Here is a 10,028-nt window from a genome sequence, read left to right as displayed (position 1 = left end):
GTCAAAAGGTGACTTTGTTATTGAATTCAGGGCTATTTTGGGGGGGGGGGGGGTTTGGTCTCGCTAACTTTTTGCCACCTCGATCACATCGGCACACTTCGGGACCTTCCTGATCGATCCCATCCATCCATCCATCCATCCATCCATCCATCTTCTACCGCTTATCCGGGGGCCGGGTCGCGGGGGCAACAGCTTTAGCAGGGAAGCCCAGACTTCCCTCTCCCTAGCCTCTTCTTCCAGCTCTCCCCGGGGGATCCCGAGGCGTTCCCAGGCCAGCTGGGTGACATAGTCTCTCCAGCGTGTCCTGGGTCTTCCTCGGGGTCTCCTCCCGGTGGGACATGCCCGGAACACCTCACCGGGGAGGCGTTCAGGAGGCATCCAAATCAGATGCCCAAGCCACCTCATCTGGCTCCTCTCGATGTGGAGGAGAAGCGGCTCGACTCTGAACCCCTCCCGGATGACCGAGCTTCTCACCTTATCTCTAAGGGAGAGCCCGGACACCCTGCGGAGAAAACTCATTTCGGCCGCTTGTATCCGTCCCCAAATGGAGCTCAGGCCTTCGAGTAGGACCGTAATTGACGATGCGGTTTGTGTGCGGAGGGCCGCAAGATCGGTGATGAAAAGCTTGCGGAAAAGTGGGAATCGCAGCGCGGACGTTTGCGACGCTTCTCTTTTCTGTTGCCGGCCGAGTGGCAGAGCGTCAGACCCCGTTTGAGCGCTGGACCTTTCGCATCATCCCTGCCCGCAAAAAGGTCATTGCGGCACTTTCCTCCGCGGCATGAGGTCAGCCGCCTCCCGTAACCGTCGGCTTGGCTTGGCTTGGCTTAGCTTGGCTTCGCTGGGGCTCCCCGGCGCTGCGAGCGCTTGGCGGCTCCCCGAGGGAGCCCCTGAGAGATCAGATAAGAGGGGCTTCCCAGATCGGGGTCAAAGTGACACTTGAGCGGCGGGCGGGGCGGGGCGGAGCGATGGGCGGAGCAATGGGCCCGGCCATCCCTTCTGCTCCGACGGCCCTCGGGGACCCTCAGAGGCCTCCGTATATGTGCACTCGCCATGCGACGGAGCACTTGATGAGCTTGAAATGCTGGCGCCGTCCTTCTCGTTTGGGGGGGGGGGGGTTCAAAGCAAAAAGTGGCTCCGTTTCCCAGGCTAAAAGATCAATTGAAGCAGAAATGAAAGAAATAATCACGCATTTGTCGGTCTCGAGTCCACCGTCTTGCCGATTGTTCACGGTAAGAGGCGCGCGCTCCTCGTACGTGGCTTGTAAAATTCTGGGAATGGACGGGCGGCGTGCAAAGAAGCGCAACAAGGCTGTCGGGCGAAATGCTTTCGGAGGCCATCAAAGGCTCCTTTGGGCATCCGACCGAAGCGGAGAAGAAATGTTGTCGCGGACACTGACTGTATTATTTGTCTTTAGCCCACAGACAACCTTTTCACATATTTTCCCCTTCTGGGTGTCGACGCTTTTGAGACTTGATGTCTCCACTGGAGCCACGCACGCGCTCCTACGCAGATTCCCTTCCGGCCGTACGTATGAACTCAACATATCCAATCGCGTTGCAGCGAGTACTCGGAGAGACGATCCGGCTGCGCTCATCGAGCGGAGCGCGTGACCTGGTCTGACCCCGGCCCGAACCCGCTGTAACCAGGGACAGCGCTGAGCCTCTGCTTTGATACATTTGATACGCTGTAAGTGAGGAATGAGGGCCTAAGTCGCTCTACATTTGAACCGGATTAGCGATTCACCGAAAGGGCCCGGCGGAGAGTTGGCCAAAGCGGCGGGGTCGCGTGACCCCGGCCAGCCCTTTCGGTTGGCAAGAAATTGCGCCGGAGCTTGTATGGTGGCGGCGGCGCGTTAATGGTTGTTGTGCCTTTCGCTGGGAAAAAGGCAATCGATCGCAATGAGATCCGGATTCGTACTTTGGAGTGGAGTGGGGGGGGGGTGGGAGGGTGGGGGGGGGGCCGACTTGTTGACTTAGTTTCCATTACCGGAAAAGTGTCTATGGATATCGGTTTGGTGATATTCATTCATTCATTCATTCATCTTCCGAGCCGCTTGATCCTCACTCGGGTCGCGGGGGGTGCCGGAGCCCATCCCAGCTGTCTCCGGGCAGTAGGCGGGGGACACCCCGAATCGGTTGCCAGCCAATCGCAGGGCACACAGAGACGAACAACCATTCGCACTCACACTCACACCTAGGGACAATTTAGAGTGTTCAATCAGCCTGCCACGCATGTTTTTTGGAATGTGGGAGGAAACCGGAGCACCCGGAGAAAACCCACGCAGGCCCGGGGAGAACATGCAAACTCCACACAGGGAGGCCGGAGCTGGAATCGAACCCGGTACCTCTGCACTGTGAAGCCCACGTGCTAACCACTGGACTTCCGGGCCGACTTTGGTGATATTAATTTATTTTGTTGTGGGGGGGGGGGGGGGGATAATAATTTTTTTCTCAGTCAGCCCGTTCCTTCAACCCTGAAACGAAATGAAATCGGGGTTTTCTCCCTTTTCCAGTGATGTGATGTCATGATGCGATGTTGCTAACGGCTTCCTCAATTTTGCAACGGGCAGAAGAAGGTCCGGTCTCCAGTTTCAGCCTCTGGACGGCTGCCAGACAGGGAGGGTGGGGGCATGGGGCGGGGGCGGCGGCGTGCGAGGCCGGGTTGGCTCCCGTAGGTAAGGAGGCCGAGTCATGAGAGTGCCCCGGCCACGGCCGCCTTTCGAGACGGCCATATTTCATCTTCTTTCAACACCTCCACGTGGTTCTGAAGGACCCCCCCCGGACTAAATCACGGCCCTCGCAGCCCGCAACTAACGTCTGGCCAAGAAATAGGATTGGGAACGGCACCCAGAATGACCAAACCCTTTGTGTTGGGATTTACCGATGAACTTGTCACCCCCCCCCCCCCCCGAAACGAAAGAAGCTTTGCCTCCAGGTGTGTCTCGGAAACACACGGACGAGCAACGACGGCGCCGCCGGGAGAAAGGCTCCCATTGTCCCAGCGCGCCGCCGCGCCTCGGAGTGGGCCACATGAAAGAAGTCCACGGGAGGGCGCAATGACGAATGAATGCTCCGGCGTTTTTCAGTCGACGGGGGCGCGCGCGGCCGAACGGCGCTTGGTGTTTGTGTGTCGCCGCGCTTGTTTGTCACATGATGCCCCGCGGCCATCGCTAACTAAGCGTACAGGCGCCAGTCCGGATGAGACGGCGGGAGAGAGAGAAGGGCACGAGAAGACGCCGAGCCGTGGCAAGGGGGGGGGGGGGGGAACCGCTGTCACATGATGGGGGGGGGGCGTGTCATCCAGACAAACGACGCTGCGACTCTTGAATAAGCCACCCGGCGACTCGTGATCCCTGCTGGCATTGTGGAAACGGGACTTTTCCATGTACTTTGGAGAGCAAAAGACCAAGGCGACGGCCCCCCCCCCCGGCGCCACCTTTTTGGACCTCCCGCCATCGGCCCGTTAAGGCACGTGCGCGCCTAACAGCCTTGACGTGAAACCAAAGTGGAACATAAAGCCCACGTTTGTGAGTTGCTGAAATGGAAGATGGCCGCCCGCCTCGGTCCAGAGCTGACACGGAGGCGGGGGGGCCACACTTTTGCGGCCTTCCGGTGAGCCGCGTGGCCGTCGGTCGCCTACTTTTGGATTTCATTTTGGGTCGCTTCCGTCATCTCTTTGAGTCGTCCCTTTTTTGCCTTTGAGCTCTTGATTAATCGTCGTTCGCCGCGTTCTGAGCGGTTTTGTCACGGAGCCAAGGAAGCCAATGGGGGGGGGGGGGCCGTACTCAACATTAGCAAGAGGCCCGAGCGCCCCCATGACGTCTCCGCCACTGGTGCCACTTGGAAACAACAAAAACCCGATCAGAATCACGTCCAGGATTTCTTGGGACACGAGTCGCGATGAGCTAATCGGATCCCAACTCGACGGAGGCTGAATTAGCTCCGCCTCCTTTGCCAGATTATTTCGGCATCAATGCTCTTGTTTCATCTTTGCTTTCCCCGAGGAAACGACGGTGACCAAAAACAGCCGCGGTCACTTTGAAGCGCCTTCTGACCGCAGTGAAAAAAGACAAGTTGATGCGCGCGTGCACGCCCGCATTGAAACGCCCGCTTTTGCCGATGCGTACGACCTCGCCGTCAAAATATTTCCCGCCGTTCGTGACGGCGAGAACTTTGTGTGCAAGTCGACTGGAAAAAAAAAAAGAAAAAAAAGTTGAACGTAACCTTGAAATATCGACGCATCTATTTTCGAAAGCAGTCAAATGAAGCACATGGGATGGAATGAGGTTGCATAAGTGCGCACACCCTTTGATAACTGGGCATGTGGCTGTGAAGATGTCGGTGGCGAGTGGTAATCGGCCATCTCCTGCGCTCGCTTGTCCTTTGTCGCGTTAAAGTCGTTCTTCTTGAATCGAGTTCACCTGAGAATCAAAAGCGAGCGCTTTTTAGCGCCTCGTGTGGTTGCAGAAGTGCGCACACCCTTCGATAACTGGGCATGTGGCTGTGAAGATGTCGATGGCGAGTGGGAATCGGCCATCTCCTGTGCTCGCTTGTCCTTTGTCGCGTTAAGTCGTTCTTCTTGAATCGAGTTCACCTGAGAATCAAAAGCGAGCGTTTTTTAGCGTCTCGGACGTTTCGGTCCGAGGCGGCGTCCTCGACCGCACAAACAAGCGAGCGAGTGATGACGGCCGTGCGGAAACCGCAGTCAAGTGAGTTGATGTTGTTGGCCTTTTTTTTTTTTTAAGTTTTGCTCATCTCGCTCTCACCGCGGTGTCTTTTCTTTCCGACAAATATGACAGATGCGTATCACGCCGCAGTCTGCTCTGGAGAGATAAGCGGCCGTAAGGTGCTGGGGTTGCAACATCTCGCCGCGCCAGTGAGTGAGCACAATGGCCTTTTTCGGGCCGATCGTCCCCAAGATAGGCTCGCGCATGCTAATCGTGCCACCGATCATTTCTGCCTCTTGACAAATTTCGCCATCTCTTCTGTGTAACGCCGGCCGCGTTCTGAAAAAAAAAAACAACGGGCTCAACTTTTCCAGTCGGCCATTGCGGGCGGCTTACGTCAGAGGAGTCAAAGTGTCAAAACGGTGAGCGTGCGCTCGAGTGCAAATGAGATCTTGAGAGAAGTCGTCAAGGTTCGCTTTGGTTTGGTTTCGCGACCTTGGCACAAGGTCAGCAAATGGCGGCGAGCCTCAGAATTCTGCCGGGTCGCGCGGCGTACGTTTTCGTGGACGACCGGGCACTCCAGAATGACCTGAGGAGAGCCAACGAAAGGCCGTCCCCCCCCCCCCCCCCACCCCCCCCCCCCCCCCCCCCGTCGCCTGGCTACAGGCCAAGCTGTCCTCAACCCACTCATACGTTTCTCCAGTTACCCGTGAAAGTGATTTGGCTGCAAGGGAGTGCGCTAATGGTGGGGGCCATTATGAAGGCACGGAAGCCCCCCCTCCCACCCCCTTCCAAGACCTGAGTAGCCTACTTGCGCTCTTGGTCTGAATGGGCTCGTTTGTCTTCAGACAGTAGGGATGGAATTTGCGCAACGGTTGAGGCTGGCCGCGCGGGATGCTACCTAGCTTGCGGATGATTTTGGCCCTCCGCTCATCGGGTAAAGGAGGGGGGGGGGCAACCGAAGAGAATGTGAAAAGCGCTCATGTGACCGATGCCAATTCAACACGTTCACATGCTTTGAAATGCTTTCCGTTCATGGGATGAGGGAAGCCCGATGATTGATTTTAGGCAGTGTTGAGAAAGGAGAGGCTGGACCTTAGCCGCCCCCCTCAGGTGAAAGACGACGGATGCGATTTGCCGGCCCCATTTTCAAATCACTGTCCGGTTGAGGAGCCAACATTTTATACAATGAGTGCAATTCTCAGCTGAGCGAAAATGTCGAGTCCAAGAGCCTTTGGGGGCCGATGCACTTCTTGTCCTTCCATGGCGGGGGACTGTTGCGCAATACCTGCAGTTGATTTGTGGACGGTTGTTTTAACACAGGCGGCCCGGTAGTCCAGTGGTTAGCACGTGGGCTTCACAGTGCAGAGGTACCGGGTTGGATTCCAGCTCCGGCCTCCCTGTGTGGAGTTTGCGTGTTCTCCCCGGGCCTGCGTGGGTTTTCTCCGGGTGCTCCGGTTTCCTCCCACATTCAAAAACATGCGTGGCAGGCTGATTGAACGCTCTAAATTGTCCCTAGGTGTGAGTGTGAGCGCGGATGGTTGTTCGTCTATGTGTGCCCTGCGATTGGCTGGCAACCGATTCAGGGTGTCCCCCGCCTACTGCCCGAAGACGGCTGGGATAGGCTCCAGCACCCCCCGCGACCCTAGTGAGGATCAAGCGGTTAGGAAGATGAATGAATGAATGTTTTAACACAACTCAACTCTTGTTGAGTTGCGTTAAAAACAACCGAGATAACGAGGCACTCACAGTGAGGCGTTTTTTTTTTTTTAACCGGCACGCAAAAAATGAACAACTCCTCCGAAAATGGATCCAAACTCAAACAACCTCATAAAAACTCACCAAGCCACTCCCGAAAGTGAACTCGAAACGAAAGGGCCCCGACGCTACGAAGGCCGCTGTTGCACGCCAAGCTCGCAGTGGTGGAAAAGGCGCGAGAGGTCGCCGGGGTCATCGCAGGGGAAAATGATGCAAGATCGGAAACACCTTTTGGGCTTTTTCTTGCTCATTTCTGACATTCGGCGAGATGGGGCGGTGAGATTGGCCCGCGCTCATTTCCTGTCGGCGGAGGTCATCGGCGATAAGGCGCCGTGGGCCCGGCTTCTCAGCGTCTCGAGCTTTTTCGATGACGTCGTATCGATGTTCTTCCACGGAGCCGAGAGTTGCGAGATTTACGCTCGAGCTGTTTGAGGAAAACGGGCCGGCCCGCCTCTCCTCGCTATTGCCCTGCTATGAGAAGGCTGTTTTTACGGCGCGCTCACGGTGACTGGCGGCATTTGCGCTTGAGACGACAAAGTGCTTCGTCACCGCTTCGTCACCGCTTCGTCACGGCCCGAGTCCGACTTCTGCTCTTGCTCTCGCGTCGCTCAACAAAAAGGCAGGAAAAAAGCCCCCGGCCACGCCGTCCTCCGTCGCTGCTCTCGTCGCCTTCTCGGGGTCTTAGCAAAGAAAGGACTCGTGCTTTTTTTTAAATTTTTTTTTTTTTCCCGAGCCGGGCCCAGGCAAAGGTCAACCCCCAAACGGCAACGCGCACGCAAAGACCTGCGTCTGAACCGCGCTCAACTCGCTTTCATCTCGGGCGGGCCGCTCTCCCTAACTCATGCGAGTGAAAGGATGCCCGCCATTTACCTTTTGATGGCGCTAATTTAATTTGATGAAAAAACAAATTCGTCCGGGGGAGCGGGGGACAGGAAGCGCGTGGGAGTTCAGCGAGGGGGCGGGCGACCCGCAGAGACGGAGCAACGCATTGGGGGAAGGCCGACTGGAGGAGACGCAGAAAGGGAGGACGCGGGTTGTCTGATGCTCATCGCCGGATGACCACCAGAAATTCTCATCTGCAAATTTTTAGTCAGGGAGAAAGTTAAGAGGTGGTGACGCAGGCGGACTGGCGCCGGTGGCCCGAGTTGCTCGCTTTGTTGATTCTTGAGCTTGAATGCGCCATCAATGTTCCCCGCTGGTCGGGGCTTCATTGGACCCCTCGGGGCAACATCAGGCATTGGCAACGCCATCACGGCTGTCCAAAACCTGCCAGCAGAAGGAGTGACCCGAATGAGTTAGACGAGTGAAAGGATGCCCGCGAAAATGTTAAAGCACCAATATGTCATACCAATGGGTTTTTTTGGGCTAAAAACGCCATACTGTACATGGTCATTTTTTTTTCGTCCAAAAGGCCTTACTATATACGTGGTCATTTTTTTCAGCTAAAAACGCCTTACGATAATATACATGGTCATTTTTGGGGGCTAAAAATGCCTTACTATACATGTTCGTTTTTTTTGTCAAAAAACACCTTACTATGCATGGTCGTTTTTTTCGGTCAAAAAATGCCTTACTATACATGGTCGTTTTTTTGGGCTAAAAATGCCTTACTATACATGGTCGTTTTTGTCGGTCAAAAAATGCCTTACTATACATGGTCGTTTTTTTTGGGCTAAAAATGCCTTACTATACATGGTCGTTTTTTTGGGGCTAAAAATGCCTTACTATACATGGTCGTTTTTGTCGGTCAAAAAATGCCTTACTATACATGGTCGTTTTTTTGGGCTAAAAATGCCTTACTATACATGGTCGTTTTTGTCGGTCAAAAAATGCCTTACTATACATGGTCGTTTTTTTGGGCTAAAAATGCCTTACTATACATGGTCGTTTTTTTGGGCTAAAAATGCCTTACTATACATGGTCGTTTTTGTCGGTCAAAAAATGCCTTACTATACATGGTCGTTTTTTTGGGCTAAAAATGCCTTACTATACATGGTCATTTTTTTGGGCTGAAAATGCCTTACTATACATGGTCGTTTTTTTGGGCTAAAAACGCCTTACTATACATGGTCGTTTTTTTGGGCTGAAAACGCCTTACTATACATGGTCGTTTTTTTTCGGTCAAAAAATGCCTTACTATACATGGTCGTTTTTTCGGCTAAAAACGCCTGACTATACATGGTCGTTTTTTGGGGCTAAAAACACCTTACTATACATGGTCGTTTTTTTGGGCTAAAAACGCCTTACTATACATGGTCATTTGTTTTCGGCTAAAAACGCCTTACTATACATGGTCATTTTTTGGGCTAAAAACGCCTTACTATACATGGTCGGTTTTTTTCGGTCAAAAAATGCCTTACTATACATGGTCGTTTTTTGGGGCTAAAAACGCCTTATTATCCATGGTCGTTTTTTGGGCTAAAAACGCCTTACTATACATGGTCGTTTTTTTCCGTCAAAAAAAATGCCTTACTATACATGGTCGTTTTTTTGGGGCTAAAAACGCCTTACTATACATGGTCGTTTTTGTTGGGCTAAAAACGCCTTACTATACATGGTCGTTTTTTTGGGCTAAAAACGCCTTACTATACATGGTCGTTTTTTCGGTCAAAAAATGCCTTACTATACATGGTCGTTTTTTTGGGCTAAAAATGCCTTACTATACATGGTCGTTTTTGTCGGTCAAAAAATGCCTTACTTTACATGGTCATTTTTTTCGGCTAAAAATGCCTTACTATACATGGTCGTTTTTTTGGGCTAAAAACGCCTTACTATACATGGTCGTTTTTTTCGTCCAAAAATGCCTTACTATACATGGTCGTTTTTTTTCCACATAAAAACGCCTTACTATACATGGTCGTTTTTTCTGTCAAAAAATGCCTTACTATACATGGTCTTTTTTTTCGATCAAAAACGCCATACTATACATGGTTGGTTTTTTTTCGGCTAAAAATTTCGTCCAAAAACGCCTTACTATACATGGTCGTTTTTTTCAGTCAAAAAATGCCTTACTTTACATGGTCATTTTTTTCGGCTAAAAACATCTTACTATACATGGCCGTTTTTTTGGGCTAAAAACGCCTTACTATACATGGTCGTTTTTTTCGGCCAACAATTTTGTCCAAAAATGCCTTACTTTACATGGTTGTTTTTTTCCGGCTAAAAACGCCTTACTATAATACATGGTCTTTTTTTTCGGTGAAAAACGCCTTACAATACATGGTCGTTTTTTGGGGCTAAAAACGCCTTATTATCCATGGTCGTTTTTTTCGGCACCACGTGTGCCGAGACGGTGAGAAGGGTGCGATTGCTTACATTAGAGGAAGGGAATTCGGGGTCCCGGAGAGCCGTCTCCTGCCCGTTTTCGAGGCCTCCCTCCTCCCAATGCACCCGATTCAATTTTTCACGATGGTTTCGCGCCTCGACAAAACTTGCTGATGAGCTCATCGCTGGAAGCAGGTGTGTTGGAATAGGCGGGGACGGAAAAGACGGAATTTCGTCTTCCAACCAAAACCAAAAACAAATGCTCGACAAGAGAAGCTGCGGTATTTCGTGGCACATCGGAATCCAACGGGGCACCTTGATATCGCGGCTGTGGGAAAGT

The 10,028-nt window shown here is 52.6% G+C and overlaps 1 protein-coding gene and 1 pseudogene across 2 annotated transcripts in view; one reads left to right on the top strand and one right to left on the bottom strand.

Annotated features, from left to right (window-relative positions):
* Nucleotides 1–1,620, top strand: part of LOC127608005 (membrane-associated guanylate kinase, WW and PDZ domain-containing protein 1-like) — a 25,029-nt pseudogene extending 23,409 nt beyond the window's left edge.
* LOC127607513 (GATA-binding factor 2-like) overlaps nucleotides 1–10,028 on the bottom strand; it is a 142,216-nt gene that overhangs the window by 120,541 nt on the left and 11,647 nt on the right. The gene's annotated exons all lie outside the window — the stretch shown is intronic.

The sequence above is a fragment of the Hippocampus zosterae genome, chromosome 9, assembly GCF_025434085.1.
Source record: "Hippocampus zosterae strain Florida chromosome 9, ASM2543408v3, whole genome shotgun sequence".
NCBI lineage: Eukaryota > Metazoa > Chordata > Actinopteri > Syngnathiformes > Syngnathidae > Hippocampus > Hippocampus zosterae.
This window is presented reverse-complemented; position numbering and strand designations above follow the sequence as displayed.